Source organism: Saccoglossus kowalevskii, chromosome 18 (genome assembly GCF_978046115.1).
Source record: "Saccoglossus kowalevskii chromosome 18, keSacKowa6.1, whole genome shotgun sequence".
Classification (NCBI taxonomy): domain Eukaryota; kingdom Metazoa; phylum Hemichordata; class Enteropneusta; family Harrimaniidae; genus Saccoglossus; species Saccoglossus kowalevskii.
Genome location: NC_140658.1, coordinates 10,493,192 through 10,519,809, shown reverse-complemented (window position 1 = coordinate 10,519,809; position 26,618 = coordinate 10,493,192). Strand labels below are relative to the sequence as shown.

The following is a 26,618-nucleotide window of genomic DNA, read 5'->3' as shown; positions in this document are numbered from 1 at the left end:
GTTCAGAATTTATAATAGTTAACACTCGTTGTATATCCCCAAACATTTTGACTACCCCTGTGCCGGTGATCAATGTTTGGGCAAGCGGTCGGTGTTTTCGATAAGCGAGCGAGAGAAAAAAAAACGGTAAAATGTGGTCGTTTTCCGGTTGGAAAATACAGTGAGGTCGGAAATTAAGCGATCGTTTAAAAAGTGGGAAGTTGGGCAAAATGAGTACTGTGGTTCAAGTGATATTAGCATATTTCTCATTTAATTTTAACTCGTACAATATTTATTTACTCACTGTTTACTATAGCTAGAGCGCTGTACGTGTCTTCACTTTCAGGTTAGTTCTTCCGCCGATTTCTCGTAACCAGGAACGTGAATTTTTATTTGGGATTTCGAGAAACATAACATGAATCGTTATGGCATTCATAACACAACACCTCTCCATGTTTCAACTTTTAAGTTGTCAGTTAACAAGGTCTTTCATAGTAGCATTTCTATTGGATTGACGTACTAGCATGAATGGTATCAATTATCAGTGTTCACTGATGACATCATCTGACTGGCCCTCTAGAGGCGAAATAACGCCAGGAAAAGCGGAAGTTTGTCGTCTGCTTCACAGTCCGTTTTATACCCGATATTTAGGGCATTTCGCAGCACATACAAGTTGTATTTATCGACAGAATTCATTCATAGATCTCAAATTTCATGTTCAGCGTGTCAAAAGCCACACCTCTGCACCCCTTTAAGCATTGGAATTCACTTAGACCAGAACTACAAAATGCCAATATTAGTAGATATTTTTTTTTAATTGTCTGAAAGCTGAACTTGTATCTCAATATTCGGATTAATTATACGACTATTGATTGACAACTCACTACAGACTGACTGATTAACTGATTGACAATCCAACTAATAGACTGATAGTTTGTACAATGTGATTGATTGTTTTACGATTAGAAAAATATTAATCTATTTATTTTGCAATTAAGTGACTTATTTATTCAATTAAATTATAATTGTTCACCATATCAGGATAGGGTATAAAAATACATATACATATATAGTACTACCTTGTGATATTTGATCGACAGACTGTTTGTTTGTTTGATTTTGCAGTTTAGTGATTAGTTTATTTTGTGGAAAATGATTTTATTAAATTTAGTGATTTGTTTATTATGCGACAAAATAATGTTCATATTCACTCAGCAATTTCAATGACTTATTTATTTAATTTTGATATTTAGTAATTGAACTATAATTTTGCGCCATATCAGGATAAAAATATATGTATATAATAAATTTATGATAATCCGCGCGTCAGTACAATATTATTTCTTTCTCCGGGGCAAGGACTCAACTAGCTCAAATGAGCTATTTCCATGACCCACACCAGAATCCGTTGCAATGGTAAAAAGGACAAATTAATTGTGTTATGTATATTTTCTTTTTCTGGTGTAAATTGCAAAATAAATACAAATCATTATTACTATATTGTATTGAATTCTCTGGAGATTTTTTTAATTACATTATGTTTTAATTTTTGTACATTCACTCTAATGGCTTGTAGTACTGGATAGACATAATAATAGTATAATACATTATTCTCTTGTATTTTTTTTTACAGTAGAAATTTCACGAACAAAATGTAATTTAAATTCCCATACAATCATGGGCATTCACAGCCCCTGAACACATAGGAACCTTGTTTCAACGCCGCTTTGAAATTGACTGTATTGGGGTTGTTACACACAACAGTACGCACATTCAAGTATGGCTGTGCAAATAAACACACTTTACAACAGTGTAACAAATGGAAGTTCTCCATTCAGATTGAAATATGAATGTTAAATAATTCATTCATTTATATGCGGCTTTCGAATCGGGGTCTACACTCACCGTATTAAATAATTGGGATATTAAAAAAATAATCTCGTTATTAGTAAGTTATTTATATCCCACCTGCATGAATCTGATTTTTAAAAATAGAATCAACAATAGAATGTATTCTTCCTCCGCGTAAAATATAGGCCTATCGGTATAATTTATGTTTTTAAAGTTGCGAACTTTTATTGAAACAATTGTACATCTATATATTTACTATTTAACTTGCTTCAATTATCTTGCAGAGCAGTGTTTTGCATATATGGGTTGTATTTTATATACGATATAAGTATGTGGCGGATTAATCGAAATATTCGGCGATGGTTAGTAAACCGGCGTGTTGACGGCCATTTTCGAACCTGAACAGAAGATCGGCAGGTTTATTGAATTTTCTGTCTTATTTCTCTGTAATCTATTGAAGAAAGAAAATATAATATTTTATCACCATGGATGAAGAATATGACGTAATCGTATTGGGTACTGGTCTGAAGGTAAGACAACATTTCTTGAGTCAGGTACCGCCCAGTTTGGTACGCCCGTTCGCTGCTCTGACACGACAAATTTATATTGTGATGTCATGTGTCTGGGCATATAGCTCTTTGTAGGCCGATTTCCCTCCACACAGCATCGAATAAAATGATACTTTCGTGTACCTTAAAAATCAATCGTTGTGCGTAAATACTGTCACTTTAAAATGTATCTCTTTGTATCTCACTCACCGCTTGAATGCGCCCTGCCCCCTGTTTGAAATCCGATGATCCTCCCATTTACATTGAAATATGCCAATAAAATATCAATTGATAATTTAAAAAAAAGATGTTGCAACATAAAATATGATATTACGAGTCTTGTAATTCCAAGTTTATTGTTGGTACCACGTTCTTGATTACGGTAATTACGGTAGATTTCCAGGCAATGTCCCCTGAATCGTGGTTGAAATATACAGTGGGGTCCACAGTGAATACAAAATAGGACGTAACTAAGATATGATAATCCCTCTGTGAAAATGTAATCAATGTGATGTAGCATGTGCATAACAGGAAAAAAACAAAACAAAATATATTAAACTGTGCTACCTAATTGTTCGTCACTTTGCGTTCTGTGCTGTGCTCGTTCATAGGGTGGAATCAACTGCCATTGAAATTTATGATTATTTATAAAAATCAAGTGAATGGGTTTGTTGTGTTGATAGGTGAGCATAATTTGTCCGGCAATACATTTTTGTGGTATATTGACAGTTAAAGTTATATAACAATTTTATACAGAAGGTCACAATTTTGAATGCAAATTGTCTTACAAATATATTGCATAAAGCTTTACTAAAAATTTTATTGTTAAGACACTTTCATGCTGATAGTTCTATAAGATATTAGTTTTGTGGTGATGTAAATATTTATTTGAATTAAGCGGTCAAACAACAAACAGACAGTTTCATAATAACATGGAAGTTCATTTTTTCCTGATACTTGCAGGAATGTGTGCTCAGTTGTCTCTTATCAATGAATGGTCGCAAGGTACTGCATATGGATAGAAACAAATATTATGGTGGAGAGAATGCATCATTGACTCTTTCTGAAGTAAGCATAAATTATTTATCTTGGTTTAGTTATATTTATTTAAGTAAAAGGATTAATATTAATATTCTCTGGGTTACAATATCACTATTTTGATGTCTTCAGCACATTTGGTGGTTTTAAATTCTTAGTCATGAGCTTTATGCCTTGATATATTCCCTTGGTTTTAATTTATCTCATTTGCAGTTAGTGCAATGAATATATTACATCCACAATCTCTGAGAAAAGTGGAAAGATCTGATAGTGCGTGATGTATTTCTTGGTAGCAAATGATCGCCGTAGCGCAATCCGATCATGCTGCGTTTCAGAATTGATGATTAATACCTAGTAATAATTATAATAATGGGCAAAACAAAATTTCGTTGCATTGTTATGAAGTACACATAAATTTCAACTTATTTAATCGTAAGCGAATGATTCCGATCACATTTTCAACGCTCGATGCTGTAGAAATGAATATCCGCCTATTTGACCTGGTACGGTGTTCTTTGACCTGACAGGTCAAATCGATTATAAATCAATGAAAACGATGGATGATGTTTACGTGTTCAAATTCCCATAGCTCATTTATATATGTTAATGTTATTGAACGCAACGCAAGAGATTTGCCGATGTTGTTGTAGGATTTGTTTGCTTTGGATTTTGATGAGAAAGCGTTATGGTTTGTTTTTAAATAAAAAAAATAGTTGTTTTCAAAAGATAAACTGAATAGTTGAAGAATAATTTAACATTGTTTACAGCGATAACAGCTCATTGTCGAAACAAAGCTTACACATATAGGCATCAGAAAAGATTAAAATAACACCTTAAAAACTGCCGAAAAATCGCGAATTTACGGCAGAATCGGGTAATTGGTGATGGGAATTACCAAGCCATTTTATAAAATAGTGAACAAATATTGTCGTAACAAACACTAACCGTAGAATACAATCATTGTCACTGGTGGAATATTTTATATTGAAATTTCTTAATGCTATATTAGTTGTATTGCAACACATTAGTGATACGGTTACCCCTCGCTAAATCACGGGTGTCGGGATCCAAACAAAAAACGTGACATATCAGGGTTCGTGAGGGAAGGTTCATGCGTTGAAAACTGATAAATAGCACATATACACATGTGTTCGTAGTAAGTTTTCTTTATTGAAAAACATCACAGCTTACATGCCTACATGGATTCAACTCATTGTAGTGCAGTAGGCAGTAGGCAGACCGGCCAAGAAGTATGTAAAGTCGCAACGTAACACCCCGTCAAAACCTTGAGTCAGGCGACTGCCACCCTTTGTATCACAGTAATTGACGGACAGTAAGTGTTAAGTTGTCTCCCCCAGCCCTTTTACGGCCAATGAAATACAGTATGCAACGACACATTAGTTCTTTTACTTACTTCTGTTACATCCGAGTTAACTTATACCAATGTTTGTTATAGCTTACAAAATATTTGTAGACTATTGTCAAGTAATATGAAAGGGTGCACTAGAAACTAGCTAGGATATATACATCTCAGTTACGTATATGCTTTCCTATTACCTTATACTAAAATATGGGGAAATGTCTCATGGCATGAAAAAATAATGCTTTCTTTTGTCCAGGTTATATGATAAATATTTTGAGTGTGTATGTATTAAAATATCGAAAGTGAACAAAATTATGTTAATTTGCACTGTGGTGGGAATTTCCATGTCAGTTTATAAAATTGTGAACAAATATTTTCGTAAATAATACTAATGTCCTCAAGGTGTATCATTTATGCATATAATTACATATCTCATATACTTTGTATCATTTTAATTATACATGGTATTCCCAGAGTAACACCGGTTGCTAATTGCATGCAATATTCGAATCTCAACTCCGATGAAAAGACAAGTGTCTGCACTTACCGGGAAAGCCAATCATCGCGAAAGCCAATCATCGCGAAGCTGCTAGTATTCTTTAAAAAATACATGGGTTTTGTGATCCACTGTGTTACTCTGTCATTTGTTATTTCGAAAAATGTTAGAAAATATTGACTCTTGTATAATTTGAATAATACTTTTTAAACAGAAAAATAACATCTTAATTTTTTACTCCCGTGTGCGAAGCACAAAAGGAAGTCCTTGCTGCTACCCTGTCTGTATGTCTGTATGTAAATGAGGCATACACACGTCAACTTGAGCTCCTGCTGTAAGCCGTGTTTTTCACCTTTAAAACAGTTGCGTGAGTTTCTTTCTGTTTAATCCTTTCATAAGTGTTTACTGGTTTTACTTATTCATGTTTGGTTCGTTTCGGCAAAGATTTGCCCGTTTTTGGACTGATTTTGTTTTGGGTTGTTTTGGTTTGGTGGTGTAGCCAAGATGGCGGCTGCCACGTTGACCACATGTGTCAACCCATTTTCGGGATTGACCAGGAAACATGGAATTCGATGCGAATCCATCACTGTTGTCAGTATTGAGACATATGTTAGTGCTTTGGCAGATGTTGTTGGCCATCAAAATGTAATCGCTGCCTCTCGTGTCAGTGGCAGCGTGATTGCTTTTCTAGATTCGTTGTAATCGGTAGAGCAGGTATGTACACTTGGTGTCCAAACAATAGATGATTGTTTTCTTTGTGTTCAGCCCTAGGTTAAACCTACCTAAGTAATACTCTCTGGTGTTCCACCGTTTATTTCAAATGCTGCCCATAAGGTAGAACTACAAAAATATGGGCGTGTTGTGAGCTCAGTCAGAGTAATTCCTCTGGGTTGCAAATTACCTCGGCTCAAATACGTCAAATCATTTCGCAGAGAAGTCTACATGATTTGCAGTGATAAAATTGATGCTGTCACAAACGTTACACACGAGCAACATACCTGCAGAATTTATTTTTTAACATATGAAATTGTTTGTAACAAATGCCACAAAAAGTTTCACATAAAACGCAACTGTCGACAAAATGACGAAACATACATACCAATAGTGGTGAAGCAGATGGAAACAACGGATACACGTATCTCACAACCAGAAACTAATAATGAAATCAATGAAACTGATACGAATGTACGAACTAATGATAATAAACAAACGGGAATTTCTCACACAGAAACAGAGAGTGTGAGTAATACTGATGAAGTACAAAGCAATGCTAAACAAGCTGAAAACGAAAACACAAACGATGAAGGTCAAAATGAAATGCATGCCGATCAAAGTCAAATTATTAGTGAAAAAAACAAAGCTACTGATGGATGTAAAACTAAAACTGATATCAATACAAACAAAAATAAAGCTCATAAAAATAAAACACGCTCTCAACATAAAACCACTGACACTAATGTAAACGACTTTGATCAAACTAATGTCATTGACACTGACGCGTGCGGTGCTCATTGTGAAGCAAATGATCTGTTAATAACAATGAAACTGATAACATAAATAGTTCAAGTCAGATTGACTCTTTAACTACTGATGTTGATCTTTCAGTGTCAGTCAATGATTCAATTGGTGTTTGTACTGGTGAGGACAGGGTTTCAACCCCTGACTCTATCCCTACGCTTGGTGGGGATGTTGGGCTTTCATTTTCTGGTGACATAGAGTTTTCTCCGGAGGTCATTGATGTCTTTACCCAAAAGTGTGTTGACCCTCCAGACAAGGATGACATTGATTCTATTTGCTCGGATATTTCTGATATATAGCAACTAATACAAGATGATCAAGCAAACGAAAGAACACTGTCCGATGAATCTATTAAGCTTTCCCTTAAGGATTCATACAACTCGAAAAGAATTGTAGAACACACGATAGAGTTTTGTTCTGAACTTAGGCTATTGGCGAGATCACTTCAACAATATCGTAAAAATACTGAAATGCCCATTAAAGAAAAAAATAGAGTCAACAAATGACATTCAATTTGGCAAAGCACTATATACATGTAACGAAAAATATTGTTGGTTTGAAAGCAATAGGAAACCGATAAATGAACTGTATGACGTGATGTTACAACTGAATTAAGTCTGCCACTATTCAGCTTCACTTTAACTTCTCTGACCACCGCTCTGTTACACTCTACCTTTCATTCACTTTCACCAGGAATCGTAATCCAGTCTGGTGCTTCAACACTAACCTCCTGGAAGACGAAGAATACTGCAATATAATTAGGGATTACTGGTCGAGAAATGCAAATTACCGTTTTAAAACAAATCAAGAGTGGTGGGATGTGGGAAAACTGGGAATAAAAGACTTAACCAAACAATACACTGCTACGCACAAACTTCAGACAGACTAAAGCTTATATGCAAAAAGCAATTAACGCCTGGAACAACAACGCACAGACTAACCCCAGTCTTACAAACCAACTCAAGGAGAAGCAAACATTATATGAAAACTTGGTAAAAAACGAAGTCCGGGGAGCAGTCATAAGATCTTGACACATGGTTCTTAATGTTGGAAATGCTAGTCGAAGCGCCAGCAGTGCTTCCGGACTTACCGGACCTGCCGTCCCAACCAGACGGCGGACTACCAACGAGCCCAGCAGGTATCACTTACATGCATAGAAGCTCTCAGTAGACCGCACATACGAAAGCCTTATCTGAGCGGGCTGCCAACGTCCTGGCCAGGGCGAACAGGGATTCCACCTACACGGCCTACATTTCTAGGCTGCAAGAATACACTGATTGGTGTAGCGGAAGGGAGATTGTTCCATACCATCCCTCTATTGGCCAGGTAGCAGGCTCCTTCGTCCACCTGTTTGACGAAGTGGGTTTGTCCTACGCAGCGAGCATTGGCTACAGGTCGGTCTTGTCCCCCACCACTCAGAATGTACGGGAACAAGACTAGCCGATTGTCCTATTATTAGGAGACTATTTACTGCTTTCCAGACGCCAAGACCCCCATACAAGGGAGCCGCCCAACTGGGACTCGTTGGCTGTGTTGTCTTCTCTAAGCAGACCACCTTTTGAGCCTCTCCAATCAGCACCACTCAAATTTTTGACGTGGAAAATAGTCTTCCTACTGGCCCTCGCCTCAGGTTGGCGCCTGTCAGAGCTAGGCGCGCACTGTCCTTTGCGGACGGTTGTGCCGCTTTTATGGATGATCAAGTTGTACTAAAGACACAAATCGGGTGTCTCGCCAAGTACCAAATCCCAGGACACGATCCTCAACCGATCGTCATCCCCCGGCTGGCAAATATTGTCGGTCCGGAGGATCAGGAGGAATTGCTTCTCTGCCCGGTCCGAGCGCTGAGTTGCTACGAGAACCGTACCAGGTTTTCTAGATGGGGAACCAAACACATGTTTTTGTCTTACGGCCCTGGCAAACAGGATAAGCCAGCTTCCCTGACTTCCGTCTCCAGGTGGATTACTGCGACTGTACTGGAGGTCTATAATACACTACCCTCTTCAACACAGACCTTGCAGAGACACCAAGTACGAGAACACGAGTTCCGTGCGATTGCTAACTCACTAGCGCTAGCGTCAGGTGCCCCCCTCAAACACATTCTGAGGGCAGGCTTCTGGAGAACGCAGAACGTCTTCATCAACTACTACTTAAGAGACACCCAATCTATTGAGCAGGGTCTCTTCAGGTTAGGCCCCGTCGTAGCTGGTCAGGCCTTGTTTGCTGACCCAGCCCGAACGACTGCAGGGGCCTCGGCGCATAGGCGATAAGTCAGTCTCGGCATTTTTGCGGGCAGATTGTCTGTTCCACTAGCACTTCCTGGAAGCTCCCAGGTTTCGCTTCTGTCGACCTACGCCCTCATGCGAACTGTTTCGGTCCTACTTCAAGCTTATCACGCCCGAATTCGGCTTGGGTCTAGCTTTCTCGGGCACACCAAACCCTGTCACCACAGCGGCATTGGCTTCTTGCTTCGGGGACAGCACAGGCAAGGTATCTTACCACCCTTCTTGGGTCTTAACTTAGATTTTTGGGTTTGTTTTCATCCCGGACTGGGGAAAAGTCTTTCATCGTTCTCCTTTTTTTGACTCCCGTGTGCGAAGCACAAAAAGGGAGTCTTTGCAGTTAGTGTGTCTGTCTGTCTGTCTGTCTGTGTGTCTGTCTGTCTGTTCCATCGATATCTCAAGAACCAATGTTCGGATTTCAATGAAACTTGGTATATAGCTTGTCTGGGGCAATGCGCAGATTTGATTAGTTTTTGGTTGACATCCATGCATATAAATGAGCTCATCTGCATAATAATGTGTGAATTTTAAGCTATTTCAGTTATATCTCAAGAAGCATTAAAACGATTTTTATGTAACTTGGTAAAAATGTTACTAATGATTGGCTGTTGCAATTCATTGTTGTATTTTACATTTTAATTAAAATTTAGCATTTTTTATGTATTTTTTTATTATTTTTTTTAAAAGTTGTTTATGCCCAATTGCATGAATACAACTGATAGGAATCGGTGAGTGGACTAATTTGCATAATGATGCGCATGCGTATTCTATTTCTTATGACCAGCAATTTATGATGGTGTCAGCCATTTTGTTATTTTCAGTGTGTTGTACAAAAACGAAGCAAGCGCTCGGGAGATGAAATGTATCAGTTTACATTATGAAAAGGTCTAAGAAATTACATGTATGATTTTTTATTATCGTATACATAAATAAATAAGTAATTGAACAAATGTATAACCTCAATGACTGTGAAACGAATTACTGTGCAAGCTAGTTTACATTCACGTGTGGTGTACAATTACACTCAAGCCACGGAACATTGAACCCTGTTTGAGCCCAGTCAAGAAAATAATGAATTTGAGATTCATCATCGCCAAAACCATGGCAGTGTTGAAGATATGAAAATGGTTGGTAGGTTCGATTTCATGGTAAAATGTTGTGTAAATTCGTTGTATTTGTGAATCCTGATTTATCACCGTATTATTGAACGCGAGAACAAATATGGTGACCTCCAGCATCAATGTAGTTGTATCAAGTCACTGCCGTAAGGAGATATTTCCTTTGTATCGCTTACCAACATTGTATTGTACTTCTTTCCTTTATTTTCCTTTACACATTTGGAAACTTGCATGGTGCACTTTCACCCCCACCTTCCCCAAATTACGAAGCTAACAAGTCGATTAGTAGGTATAGGATGTCTATGTGTGTTGATGACTACTACGTTGTGTAAGGGCTTCTCGTACGTAAAATGGGGCACATTCCCAGTAAAAAAAATATCTATTTACACAGAGCTGACAAAATTCGCCTACATGTGTAAATATATGTTGGGATTTGGAGAAAAAAATTCGTAAAACATGCCGAATTTACCGTGACAGGAGTGATCAATTTTGGTGCCGATTGTTGGTGGGCTGATCAGCATGTCGGATTATTTCTGAGAAAGTTCTTCGTGTGGGAAATCACAAAATCATTAGCACTAAGTAAGCTGGTTTACCTTATTTTTGTGTCAGAGTAACCTGTACAAATGACATGAATCGACATGCAATGATTACCAAAACAATTTGACAATCGGTGTCTCATTTGTTCACCGCCCCCTCAACACGGTGATTTGTTATGACGGTGATTTGTTATGAGGGGTATTTTTCCCGGCCCTTTTCGTCGGAAATTACGAATTCATTGGCTCTAATATATCCTAGTTTACTTTAGTTGTTTCATCCGATTATTCTGTACATTGACTTTACCTAGAAAAGGAAACAATCGGTGTCTGGCTTTGTTATATTTACACTATTGCAACACCTTATGTGGGCCCCCAGCGTGAGCTTCGTGTTTCACTATTTTTTTCATTGAATACATTACACGGCACGATATCCCTCAAATCGGAAGGCACATTTATTGCTCGAGTTACTGTTCCTATTAGGTTAAGCCATGGAGCAAAAAAGAAAATATGGTTAAGCTGAATACCATGCTTCATGTGGAATGTATAGACCGTGATGTCGGCATTAACTACTGGATGCATAGTGGAAACCACTGGGGCAACGCCACGCTGACCGGCGTCTCCTGCCTGGTAAAAAAATAACATGCGGGACGGGCTGCAGGGGTTTAAGCCATCGTAGATGTTTTCAAAACGAAAATTAGCGAATAGGTTTTGTTTTGAGCCACTTAAAATGTCCTGTGTGTATTTTTGGTTGATACTCATCGCGTGCGACGTGCCCCAGATAGTGTCAATTTATACGCAGTATCAAATGAGACGCGTTGGGGATTACTTTGAATTTTATGTACCGAGAAGTACGTTTGCCGTAAATTATTATTATTTGTTATGGTCCTGAGCTGTACGATGGTTGTAATTTTACCATGTCGATTTTTGGGATATATGAACCAATCCAAAAGATTGTGATGCCTTCCTTATTAATATACGTAACTGAAAATAAATAAATATAATATTTATTGAAACACATATTGATATTAAGATAGTGGTTTGAATTTTAGATATTTAGATTGTTTGTCAGAAATTTACATAGTTGTTTTTGCTACTTTACGTTTTCTGTGTTAACTAAATTTCTGAAATATGTTTAAATGCCCTACAAGTTATTTTGGGCATTTATTTGTTTACTATTTTCGTTGCATTTCATTTTCCCCAATGTTTTATGAATTATTTCAGTTTTCTTTTTAATGTTTCAATTTTGTATAGACTTTTTATGCATATTTTTAAGTAGGCTTATTGTAGGTATACAATGTCTATTTGTGTAGATGACTACTGGTGCCTCCTTATTTAATAGATTATTCATAATTTGTTTATCATTTTCAAATATTCCCGAATATTAGATCATGATCCCTATTCCCTCAGCACACGGGAGTTCTTTCTAAGCTTTCTTTGATTTTTGTTTGCTCGGAAAAACCCGCCACCTATCGGTGTCTGACTCTGCCTAAAGTTCAAAATAGTCATTTTGACTGACCGGAGTCTATGGTGGATAATTGGACGTACTGAATTTAGGCAAGGGTTCTCTGAACCCGCCTATTCACATAGTTCATACCCACCATAGCAGCTATACATGTGACACGGGTAAAGAAAATGAAAGGACTAGCTAAAACGGACGTCACTCAAGCCTTTAAGGCGAGACTAAAATGGAGAATTAACACCGAGTACAACTACCATCATCTCAACCATACCGTCAACCAGTTCAAGTACCAGTGGTGTAACAACAATGCGCTGGCATCCATTGCAGAAGATAAACTCGTCTACCCGGATTATTTGAAATAACACCATTATGAACATTGTAATCATCATCGTACTTGTTAATAACATTGAGAACTGTATTATTTATAATTAATCGATTCATACTTAATTATTGTCGTTACTACCTACCTGAATAATACTTACTCGTCATATCTATTCGCAATTGACATCTTGTGTTTCATGTAAACCTATATTTTTATCCTTTTTAGTCATGTAATAACAGAAATGTAAATATCTTTTTATACCTGCGAATACAAATTAGAAATGTATGTATGTATGTATGTATGTATGTATGTATGTATGTTTGTAAATGAGCATACACACGCCTTCACGTCGCTCTCCTGGTAAATCGATTTTTCATCCTTTTATAGGTCAGTTATTACACTTTATTTCACTGCACCTTTTTTGTAACCTTCCCGTTTTGGTTGGTGCTTCTCTTGGTTGTTTTGGCAAAAATCTGCCTTGTTCTCAGTTGTTTTAGTTTTCTCTGTTTGTGTTACTCGTCAAGAGGCCTGCCAAGATGGCCGCCTCCATGACGAGTACACGTGTCAACCCCTTTGCCGGGTTGACACGAAAACATGGAGTTAAATGCATGTCACTGGATGGCGTTAAAATTGAAAAATATGTTGAGGCTTTCTCACAGCTTTGTGGTCCGGAAAAAATTGTTGCAGCCTCTCGTGCTAATGGCAGCGTAATTGTTTTCTTTAATTCACTTGAGTCTGCCGAATCTGTGTGTGCATCTGGGTGTGGAATTGAGCACACATTTATTACTGTACAACCACTCGTGAAACCCGCAACGAAAGTTGTGCTATCTGGTGTACCCCCCGTTTATACCCGACTACCTACTACAAGAACAACTTTTACGGTATGGTAAAGTAGTGAGCAAAATAAATACAATTCCACTAGGTTGCAAAAGTCCCAATTTGAGACACGTTAAAAGTGTTCGCAGACAAGTATACATGCTGTGCGATCATGATAAACTAGAAGGTGTGCTTAATGTCGTTTTTGAGGAGCGTATTTATCGAATTTATTTGTCAACGGACGAGATTATCTGTTATAAATGTCACAAAAAAGGCCACACTAAACGTAACTGTAGTCAGATTATAACACCTGTCCCTACACCAGGAGTCACTAACAATACAAACTCACAAACTGATTTTCAAAACGATAACAAAAACGGAAATCAAAACCCAAACCATGACGATAAAAATCCCCCAAATGATATGCAAACCGATAATGTTACAGATAGTGAAACAGCACAATCGATACCACACAAAACGTTAATATAAGTAAAGAAACAAATGTGAACGAAGCGATCGACACAACGTCATCTGAACCAGCTCAAAATAAACAATCTGCCACGCGTTCAGTCGTTTCTAATGCAAATGATGCCTCTCAAAATGAGTGTGTCAATGATAATACACCCACACCGTCACTCATTCAAACAGACCCGCATTCCACTGAAACAATTGATACAACCACTCGCTCAACTGAATCTGAACCAAACGGCTCAACAACTACCACTGATGCGGCGGAGGTACAAACCCTCTCCGCTTTTCCTCTCTCTTACGCTGCTGTCACTTCAACGCCCATTGATGTCTTTGACAGGAAGCAGACCTCATCATCCTTTCCCTTTCACGACATGGACGATGTGGAGTCCGCTTACTAATAAGATCACTAACTGATTTCCGCAAAAACAATGACCTGCCGTCCAAGGAAAAGGTCCGCATCCAACGACTATCCTGCAGAATCGCTAAAAATATTGGGATCACAAGAACACCCGTTGAAAACAAACGGAGCAATGAAATCCTCGATAAAAAGCGTGGTATTTCTACTACCTGTAGTAGAAGGTCAAAAAGAGATAAACAGTAAATTGTATCATGACAACTATAATAATGGACTCTCCACTTGAGACGTATCAATGGTCTATTTGTTGCTATCATATTCATCCATATACGAGTATTAGTGTTATTATATTATTTATTGTTCCAATAACTGGATCTATGTTCTTCATAGTCATTGCTGGTCAGATTTTAACATCTGTCTTCTTGCCTACATTGTGCTATTTAATACCCTTATTTGTCACATTTATCAAATCGATTTTAGGGAATGTTTTCACCGTTGAAATAAAACTCTGCTCTGCTACTAGTCTTTCAGGTATGTTCACTATGGCAACAATGCTTCTTGGGTATTATCTGTACTGCTCAGTCGTTGATATTATAAAATCAAACATGCAGATTGCTCTTGCAGTCGATATTCAACTATCCTCCGTTATGTGTATGACAATTTTGCCAGCTATGTTCACCATAGCAACAACGTCCGAGCTATTTGGGTATTGTCTACTCTGTCCATGGTTTAATAATGTAAAACCATGCCTAGAAATTAATTCCGAAGTTGATATTCAACTTGTTTGTGATACATCAAAGTTTGTAACTGGTCTGTCAACTATCACCGTAGCAGCAATGTTTGTATTCTGTGGCATTTTTTTACATTACTCATGACTCAATACTATATACATAGTTTTTGGTTTCACAGCTGACTTTCAACTATTCTATGTTACACCTGAGTGTGTAACGAGTGTACAAGCTATTGTCACCATGGCAATAACGTCGTTATCTGGGCTGTGTCTATATCACGCATCTTTTAATATCTTAAAATCAAACCTGAAACTGGTTCTCATAGTTGAGTTTCAACTATTCTATGTTACACCTGAGTGTGTAACAAGTGTACAAACCATGTTCACCATGGCAACAACGTCGTTATCTGGGCTGTGTCTATATAACGCATCTTTTAATATTTTAAAATCAAACTTGAAACTGGTTCTCATAGTTGGGTTTCAACTATTCTAAGTTACACCTGAGTGTGTAACAAGTGTACAAACCATGTTCACCATGGCAACAACGTCGTTATCTGGGCTGTGTCTATATCACGCATCTTTTATTTTTTTAAATCAAACTTAAAACTGGTTCTCATAGTTGGGTTTCAACTATCCTATGTTACACCTGAGTGGGTAACAAGTGTACAAGATATTGTCAGCATGACAACAACGTCGTTACTTAGGTCTTGTTTATATCATACTTTTTTAATATTTTAAAATTAAACGACCATACTTTTTATAAATACACATCATACTATAGCCAAGCTTATCATAATGCCGGCTCTCTATTTAAGGTAGCTATCCTGCTTCACAACTCGTGTATAATAGCGATTAGCATCATGAGCTACTCCTTTGTTCGTTTTGACTTTCAATACTACCAGTTTGAACTCGTCTGTCTCCGTGTTAGCACCTGCAAAACATGGAATAGTCGATGTGTCTTGATTCAATGTTTTTTAAATAACATTCATGAATTGTTTTTTTCTGGTCTTGTTCTCTGTTTCGTACATGGCTGATGTATCTGAGCTGACATGGAACGTCCATGGATGTCGTGACGCATTTAAACGATACCAACGTTTCGAGTTCATCAAAATTAATCATCCTAGTTCATTTTATTTTCTACAAGAAACACACACCATCAAATCCGATGAATCTACTTGGCAAGTTGTCTGGAGAGGACCGGTTAGTTTTAGTCACGAAAACACACACTCAGCTGGGGTGGCAATATTGTTAAACCCAAACAGAAAGTTAACTATATTAAATGTTGACAATGTGATCAGAGGACGACTACTGCATGTTCATGTTGATATTGATGGTCTTCCGGTTCATTTAATAAATGTTTATGCACCAACAAATGGCCCAGAACGTATAGAATTTTTTCAACACGTAAAATGTCCCATTAATAGATTGAATAATGACTCCATTATAATGGGAGGGGACTTTAACTGTAATCTCAATGCTAATGTAGACAGAGCTGACAGCTCTGAACCACATGCTCACTCTTCAACATCGTTGCAACACATTGTCCGTCGATGCAAGCTCGTAGACGCATGGCGTACTCTTCACGCTACCACTAAACAATTCAACGGAAGGAGCCTCTCAAGTGGCCACTTAAGCTTCTTAACGGGCTTATTTTATTTTGTTTCAACCCAAGTTAATCCCGATGAGGACGTTGTCTAGCTCATCTTTGATGTCGATGATAGTTTGCGATTGTTTACACAAGTAACGAGCTAGCGGAATATGATACAACCCCGCTGATTTTTAAATGTGACCATAAAATATATGCGCATTATGAAACTACGGTCATCACACATGCGCAGATGAACGTTTGACTTCACAGATTTCACATGTTTTAGTTATTAGCAACTGTAACAAGAACGAGAATTCGAGTGTCTACAACAAAAATTCCTAAGGACTCCTAAAAAGTATTATCACTGAGAAATTGTCTAGGCATGCCCTTCTTTCGATACTATCTTTTCTGGCGGTGTTTGCCGATGCCCGGTGGTCGAAAATTTCAATTGTTTCGAGTGTCAAACCCACGCAATGACAATAGTACCATTGAATAATTCAATAGTTATTGTCACAGGCAATTATTGATTAAGTCTTATCACCATTACAAATACAAACAGATTCACAATAGTTCATCAGTTCTTCTTCAATCGATGTTATATTTGCCAAGTTCGCCAAAATCTCCGGAAACAACAGCAATCAAACTGGACGCCACTTTCAGTCTTATTTATGCGAGGTTCGTCTATCGCTTCCGAACATGCCCCGAATATTACCGAATGCTCGAGATTAGCGTAACCCATTGTACGAAGGTGTTAAGAGCTAACGAGAACCAATGTTTGTGACCAAACAATGACAAACGATCATGGGGTAAAGCTAAAACAATAGCGTCGTGGCTCCTTCCGTTAGTACCTTCCATGGTCAAACAAAATAAAACTTCTGATCATCAAAATAAAACAACTGATAGTATTGCAATAGCACTGATCAAAAAATACTCGCAACAGTGACACGCGCAATGCTGATTCTTATGTAAATGACCTCAACCACAGCAATGAAACTGATACACAATCTGACTCTTTGACTACTGATCTTGTTATTGAAATGTCTGTTGATGGAACTGGTGTTACCTGTACTGGTGAGGAGAGGGTTTCAACCCCTAACTCTTTCTCTGGGCTTCCTGGGGAACCCTGTGTTTCGTTTTGTCCTCCTGACGAATCCATTGACGTTTTTGACAGAAAACGTCATGTTTCTGAATATCACCCTGACGACATGGACGAGGTTGAGTCAGTTGCTTCTGATATGTCTGATGTCTCTCAGTTGTTTCCAGATGAAAGAGAAAAACTTTTACCTGATGATACAGTCAGAGCCTTTATTGAGAGCTCTTATAAATCAAAAAGGATCATTGAACATGCCACACAGTTCTGTCCTGATTTAAGACTTCTTACGCGCTCACTCAATCACATGCGCAAAAACACCGACTTTACTAGCAAGGAAAAAATAAGAATCCAAAGAATGACCAACAAAATAGCTAAACACTATATAAAATTAAACAAACAACAAAAAGTTGGTGCAACTGAGTGCAGTCTGCCTGGAGCCCAGAGCAAACGCAGTGATGAAGTACTTGACAAAAAACGTGGTATATCAACTACTAAGAGTAGTAAACTACGAAGATAATTACCTTATTTATGGTATTGAGTAACATTACGAAGAGCTCATTGTACTATTTTGTCTACTTTGTTGTCATGGCAAATTTGTCAGGAGTTACTTGGAATATACACGGATGTCGAGATTCCTTTAAGAGATATCAACTTTTTGAACACATTAAACTAAACTTGTCCAATGATTTTTGTTTCCTACAGGAAACTCATACTGTACCCAGTGATAATAATAATAATAATAATAATAATATAATAATATTTATTTATTTGCCCAATAATAATAATAACAATAAGAAACACTGAAACAACAAAACAAAAACAAAAACAAAAGTAAGCCAAACAGAAAAAATGAAATCAGAAAATAGCTTACTGCAAGTCTTGTCTGATTTCCTATATATATTGGAAGTAAATTATAATGTATATAGTAGAGGGCCAAAATAAGTATATCAATATGAAGATTAACTAACCAAATTAATAAATAACTAAACAAATGAATATGAAAGTTAATACAAATCGGTGATGAATAAACATATAGCTTATTAATCAATAAGTGAACAAATATGTCTGTATGGCATCACACTTTGCCAACACCACGACCAGCACCAAACACCACAGGGCATCCGCGAAAGTGGTACCGCCAAAACTAACCTGATGCCATACAGAACTTCTAAGTCTAAGAAAATAAGTTTTGGAAAAATCAATCAGGTAAAATAAAATGAATAAATAAACAACTTAGCAAACACAATCATATGTATCTAGTTTTCTGCCAATAATAATTGTTTAGTCATTTCTTTGAACGAACTGCGTGAGATAATTGACCTAATTTTAGCCGGGATTTTATTCCATATTTTTGCACCTGAGTATGTAATCGTAAACTGGCCAAATGCTGTACGGGTATATTCAACAAAAAGATTTTGATTGTGGAGTTGTCTGGTTTGGTATGGATGATGGATAGGTTTGAAATAGGTTTGAAATAGTCATTAATATTATTGGCAGAATTATGAATTATTATTAAGTCATGGATGAAAGTACAGGTGACTAATTTGTGCATTTTATAGGTATCAAGGATGTTTAATTTTTTGAATAAAGGGGCCAAGTGTTCAGTGAACGAACTAAACGTCATTGCGCGAACTAACATTTTCTGGGTCATATAAATGGTATTTAAGTGTGAGTGATATGTATTACCCCAAACCTGTATAAGGCTGTATAAGGGAATTATAATGCAATATTAAAATGTTAAGGGGTATGAAGTTTCTGAGTTTATATAATAGGCCACATTTTTTTCTAATTATACTGTTGATGTGATCGATGTGACATGACCAATTAAGATGTTTATCAATTAAAACACTAACTTCCTCAACACAATGGGTAATGAACCACATTGGCGTGTTGTTTGGAGAGCCCCAATTTATTCTTCTCATGAAAATACCCATTCTGCTGGGGTTGCTATACTTTTTAAAATAAACACGGATATTGATGTGTTGAATTTTAACAATGTCGTGCCTGGTCGTCTGTTGCACTTGCACGCTTCCTGTACACTTATTCAATGTATACGCTCCAACCAATGGACCGGAGCGCTTAGAATTATTTAAGGTTCTTAACAATTCTCTTAACAACTTGAATAATGATCCAGTTATCATTGGAGGCGATTTCAATTGCACTCTAAATTCAGAAAATGACAGCCCGGAAACACACTTACCTTCATCTAATCTACTTTCAAATATCTGTCACCGGTTCAAACTAGTTGATGCTTGGCGCAATCATAACACTACTGCAAAACAATTCACCTGGAGTAGACAAGAAAGTCAATCTCGCATTGACACATTTTACATTACAAAGTCTCTACTTACCCGAATCAAATCTTCTTCCATTCAGCCTCATATAAATTTGTCTGATCACTGCCCTGTTACACTCCATCTTTCTTTCACTTCCTATACATATCGCAACCCTGTCTGGTGCTTCAACTCCAGCCTCCTGCAAGATGAGAATTATTGTAAAATTGTTAATGAATACTGGTTAACTTGGAGAAAAGAGAGAGGGCGCTTCAAATATATCCAAATGTGGTGGGATATAGGGAAGCTGAAAAATAAAAATATTAACCAAACAATATACTTCTAAGCTCTGCACTTACTACAGACAAACTAAACACTGTATGCAAAATGAAATCACTGCTCTTGAAAAGGAAGTACAGTTGCACTCCACTCTGATCAACCAACTTAATGAAAAAAGAACTCTACTTGAAAACTTGTTAAAAAATGAGGTCAGTGGAGCAGCAATACGCTCCCGGCACAAGGTGTTGAATGAGAATAATGCACCAAAATCTTTCTTTTTTAACATCATAATGTCACAACTAGAAAAACAAGATGGTACCATCACTAATACACCCTGTCAAATGAGACAGCTTACAAGATAATTATATTCAGACTTATTCTCGCCCAATCCTGTGTCACTTGCCTGCCAACAAAAACTGCATGCAAACCTCCCCCAACTTGATGAAAACCCAACCATGAAAAGCGACTGTGATGCCGAATTAACCTATGAAGAACTAACATCAGCAGTCAAATGCATTGCCACTGGCAAATCTCCAGGAATAGACGGCCTTCCAGTCGAATTTTACAAACACTTTTTGGCCAACTTTTGGCAACGACTTATTCCAGGTTTTCCAAGCATCAATATCATCTGGTGAACTGCCACTCTCTAGCAGACGAGCTATTATAACTCTTCTTCCTAAAAAAGGAAATACTAACCTGTTGAAAAATTGACGTCCTGTTAGTATATTGTGCGCCGATTATAAAATCTTCGCACAGGCACTTTCCCTTAGAATGAAACCTGCACTAACATCATACACATTGACCAGAGTTATTGTGTCCCTGGCAGACAAATATTTGATAACATCAATCTAGTGCGTGACGTCATCACGTATGCAAACATCAATAACATCACATTGGGCATCGTTTCGTTGGACCAAGAAAAGGCCTTTGACCGTGTAAACCACGGGTAGCTTCTGAAAACCCTAGAGGCTTTTGGGTTTGGTGAGTTTTTCATCAAATATATCAAACTAATCTACTGTCAGGGGGAAATTCTCTTTCTCTCGGGTTCTCCACACTTGTCAGGGGGGGAACTCGTCTCGTCTCTATATCTCGTCCCCTTGAGGTACGGGATCGGGAAAGTCACTTATACTTTACAGTCAAATAAGACACACACAACGAAATACGTTTCAGCTCTCGTCTTAGTCGATCTGTTGGAGCACTCTATAAGACACAGCGCCCTGGGGAAAAGTCCCCAAGACTCTCACAAGGCTGACCCAAGACTAGCCCAAGACTGGACTGCCTCAAGGCTCGCCCCTGGACTCTCTCGGACTACGTCTCTCTCTTCTCTACTGCGTCTATCGTGCTGTGTTCGTCAAGACCAACTCAAACTCTCTTTATTCATTTTCAAAACTCTAACCAATTACAAAACAGTAAAAAGACTCTAGGGCGTAACCTTCAATCATAAAGCCAATCACACTAAGTACTGAATACGTCATATCTTTTGATTAATCGTTCACTACATTAATAACTATGGATATAAACTGTCAGAATGAGTAGTCTAAAAAGCGGTGGTTATCTGGTAATTAGTTCCAAATCACTGAGCCAAGTTCCGTCCAAAACTTCAAATAGACCTAAACGATGACAGACATAACACAGCAATTCAGCTAATAATCAGCTAATTAAGTCGGTCAACAGATACGCAAAAACAAATTCATGACACTACACACAAACACAATGTCTCATTCATGTGAACAGTTCAATCACCTCACCACTTCCTTTTATGCGTGGCATACGCCAGGGTTGCTCGCTGTCTGGGCTTGAAGGTTTGAAAGTGCTTGGTGTTTTTATCGGCAATGATCCCAAATATGAGGAAAGAAACTGGTCCGATGCCGTTGAAAAATTAAATTTAAACTTGATTGGTTTTCCAAATATGCGCCTTCAATGTCTTACAGAGGGCGCACTCTTATAATCAATCAACTGGTTGCCTCCAAAATCATACATAAGTTTGTTTGCCTATGTCCACCTAAAAACATAATCAACCAATAACAGAAACTATTTCTGGATTTCCTTTGGCAGGGGCGGCATTGGCTCCCTGTTGAAATAGTTTACCTACCTCCATTTGAAGGTTGACAGGGTCTTGTTCACCTTCCATCACGTATTACCTCGTTTCATATACAATACATCCAAAGATACCTGAACCTCAGTTCCAACCATCCTTGTTTCACCTTCACAAGTCTTTTTCTTAGTCAAGTAAACAACCTGAAATACACTAAACAGTTATTCATCACAGATGTACAGTACTCCTTTCAAAACACGCCTGAATATTATTGCAGGTTACTGAAAATTTGGTCTTCCCTAACTTCATTAAGAAAAAAATTACCAACCACGTATGATGAAGTCCGTGGCGAACCTTTGCTATACAATAAACTAATACTGCATCCCATCCATGATGAACCACTTACCCTCACACATTTTCGTGAGGCGGGAGTCACTAAAATTGATGACCTGGTCTCAATCAATACATGGCTTGACTCTGATGAACTGCAGGGCAAAATACCAATCTATTGAAAAAGGCTCCTTGACATGGCTCTAGATGTAGTCCATAAGGCAATCCCTGTAAAATTCAAAGAAATTATAAATGGTCAAAATGGTAGTGGCACACAAGTCACAGAAAATACCTACCATTTAGAGCTACTGTACAGGGATGATCACAATGACACGCTCTTAAACTGTCCGCTATAACCTCCCATAAAAGGTGCCATCTATAAATTTATAGTATGCACAAATAAAATATCAAAACACCAGGTCAACAAAAACATCTGGGCAGACATTCTATCACTACAGAATGCACATGAACCCATATATACAGACAGCTACATTACACCAATAACCAACAAAGATGGGGATCTTCAGTGGCGCTTCTTACACGGGGCCTATCCCACAGGAGGTTTCCTACTGAAATCCAAATTGCAAAACACTGACGGCTGTCCTTTCTGTAGTGCAACGGATGATCTTGTTCATATATTTATTGAGTGCATCAGATTAACCCAGCTGTTTCTCACTCTTAAAATCATTACAAAGAAGCTATGCGATCAAGACAACATACCCATAGCACATTATGTGCTCGGCCCACCAAGAAGGAAGACCATCACCCTCACACATTGCCTGCTGTGCTATTTGCTTAGCTCTGTTAAATCAGTAATTCACATCACGCGATTTAACAAGCTGAGGGATTCTACTCAATCTGATGCACTGCAGTGCTTTAAATCGCGTCTTAAACGGAGAATCAGAGACGGGTTCAACTACCACCTGTTGACTAATTGATGTATTTAGAGCCCAGTGGTGCATCAATGATGCTGTAGCAGTACTCAATGGGCAGGAGCTGACATTTCCAGACTACCTTGACAACGGTTAAGCTACCAATGCTTACTACTGAAAAGGACACGACCAAGCCCACACTGGCAAAAAAACGATTATTTACACTACTATCTTATTTATATCAGTCTTTATTTGAAATTTATGTAATAATTTAAATCAGTCATTATTATTATCAATTTTATCGTACTTAATTTAATCGTTATTATTAATCCACCAATGTATCATTCTTTCATTCGTTTTATCAAATCAAAACTCATTTCAATCGTTCCTTTCCCCTCACCTATGTGTGAGTTTTTATACTTATTAATAAAAAAAGAGAAATGTCGCCTAATGTCTCAAGTACTAATCATCATACTTCAATGAGACTTGCAACATAGATTTTCAAGGACTATGCATATACCTGTTTAGTTTTAGGGTAAATAATTTTGCATATTAATTGCCTAATTTGCATAATTAGTAAATTTTTTCCATGAATGTTTCACTGATATATAAAAAACGACTAATTTGATTTTAATGAAACTTTTAAAGAGAACTCATCATCACATTTCAATGAACCTAGGACTATGCAAAGACCCAATTAGTTTTGGGTAAATATTTATGCTTATTAATCACCTAATTAACAAAATTAATTAACAATGATATCTTAATTACTGATCATCTCATTTGAATAAAATTTGGTACATAAAAGCTCTAGGATAATAGACAGGCCCGATTAATTTTGGGTGAAAAAATTGTTCATATTAATTCTCTAATTAGCATAATAATTCATATTTGTTTTTTGTTCTAATCAAATTTCAAGGAAACTTGGTACATAAATATTACATTACGCAGACCTTATTCGTTTTACACTCAAATCTGTTCATATTAGTTACCTCATTTACATAATTAGTTTTCACCTTTTCCATCAATATCTCAAGTACAAGTAATTTTGAATTAATTTTTGATGTGTCTTCAATACTCTCAGCACACGGGAGTTCTTTCTAAGCTTTTTTTGATTGCAATTGCATTCCACTTTGTATTATATGCTGAACACCCCCATGAAATGTAAAATTAGTTAGTCTTGCCACAAATCCTGCAATACTAAATCAGGCATTGTTAGCTGCTGTTGACAGTCAACAAGAGCTTATGTTCTAGTCTTGTCTGTCTTTCTGTGCAGCAGATTTTGAACTAGTGCTTAGATTAAAATGAAACATGCAATAATTGTAAGTGTTGTTGTTAATATGAATATAATTCATTAGCTTAATTAGTATCTGAATTAAATTCTTGTTGGCACTTTTCAATTCAGATTGTTACCTTGATGCAAGTTTAATCTGAAATATCAGGTCCAGTGCCAGCTCTTAATTCAGCTTACTTTTTCTCAGAACTTTTCATTTTTAATGAGTTATCAAATATGCTTACATTGTATCACACAAGTTTATTACATATTTTTTGTTTTGCCCATGGTAAAATAAAGCGAACAAAATTATGAGTGACAAATTGTCACACTTTTGAGAAATACTTTCTTTAACTATGCTTTTTTGATAAAATTACTCTTTAATCTAACTAAGGTCATTTAGTCAAATACAAATTGGGACCGATGATGTAATCGATAATGTTTGTAGTACGAATAATGTCTTTCGTGTGCTATCAGTGTCATAAGGTTAAGTACATACAGTACGGTTGAAGTATAAGGAGTACTGTCTTCTGCAGAATATTGCCAAGATTTGAAATTATATTTTTTTCTATTTTTTTCTAGCTATATGAAAAATTTGGTTTAAAGGCAGAAGATGTACCTGAATCTTTTGGCCGCCAGAAAGACTGGAATGTTGATCTAATCCCTAAATTTTTCATGGCTAATGGTAAGTTGTCATTCAAAGTAAAGTGTAGCAACTACAGAATTTTATTCAATGTGACTGACCCAATTATGATTTTGTGGGTACAAATTCTTACATTTTTTATTGCTGAGGTAGGTCATTGTGTTTCTGACATGTAGGGAGGTGGGGTATGTTAGTTATGTGACCAAATGTATTCACAATTGCACTGGAAAATCGCAAATGCATAACAGTTGACTTGTTTGTTTCTGTCATGTTAACATTTTTTACACACGACTCTATCAACGAAGAGTTATAAATTTTGAGTTGCCTGGTTATGACAAGTGAATGTTGCGTAAAAGATGTGTACTGCAGTTTGAAGTTTAGTAGATTTTTTTGAATACCACCACTGTATAAGTCATGTTATAATACAACATGTGTGGATACCGAGATGACAACTGATACTTTTGCTCTATTTTGGAGCACATGCTCTTACATAAGTTACAGTGGTGTTTCTATTGAAATTAGTATTGATTAATAATTCAGTATAGAACAAATGTGATTTTTGTTTATATGTTCATATGGGCTGATGTTTGAGACGCACTCTTGGTAGATCAAATGCAGTACTTACCAAAAATCATGTATTGTGTCTTTCAGGCAAGCTAGTCAAATTACTAATACACAGTGGTGTTACTAAGTTTTTCGAATTCAAATCTGTAGATGGTAGTTATGTTTACAAAAAAGGTTATAACATTCATAAGGTTCCAGCTGATGGAAAAGAAGCTTTGGCTACAAGTAAGTACAAATGTATTCTGTATTTTTGATTGTATCAGCTTGTATTGTTGAAGTAATATAAACAAGATTTGCAAGGTAGCATTCAATCTGTTCATGTAGTCCGCAAATTTCATCTATCTGTATTCGTGTGTGTGCGCATGTTGGTCTGTCTGAACTGTATCTTCAACATGCCAGGTTCAGACTTTACACACACATCATATCACACATAAACACGTTCATGATCCAATTCTAGATGGCCAAATAGTGGCCATTATAGTGGTAAAATTTATTAAAATCAAGCGATTCTGTCATTCTAGAACTAGATTCTTAGTCGTGTTTTGAGAGACAGTTGAAACAGTCTATGGCCACCCGAAGGAACTTCAGATTTTTGTCCTTTATAGACTAATTAATTAATGAATATTAATTAGACCATAGTCGCTAATATCTATTATTAAACAATGAATCGGTGTAATTTTAATCTCATTTTGCTTACATGAACTATGGTGCATACATTGTCAAACAAAAAAAATTATTTTAGTATATATGAAGGAGATTTGTATAAATATAATCCACAATTGCATCAGT

The 26,618-nt window shown here is 37.0% G+C and overlaps 1 pseudogene across 1 annotated transcript in view; it reads left to right on the top strand.

The window, feature by feature from the left end:
- Positions 1-2,213: 2,213 nt before the first annotated feature.
- Positions 2,214-26,618, top strand: part of LOC100377315 (rab GDP dissociation inhibitor alpha-like) — a 28,562-nt pseudogene continuing 4,157 nt past the window's right edge. Inside the window, exons 1-4 of the transcript XR_014926973.1 lie at positions 2,214-2,360; positions 3,342-3,446; positions 25,205-25,307; positions 25,917-26,054. The product of XR_014926973.1 is annotated as a rab GDP dissociation inhibitor alpha-like (transcript). The remainder of the gene's footprint in view (positions 2,361-3,341; positions 3,447-25,204; positions 25,308-25,916; positions 26,055-26,618) is intronic.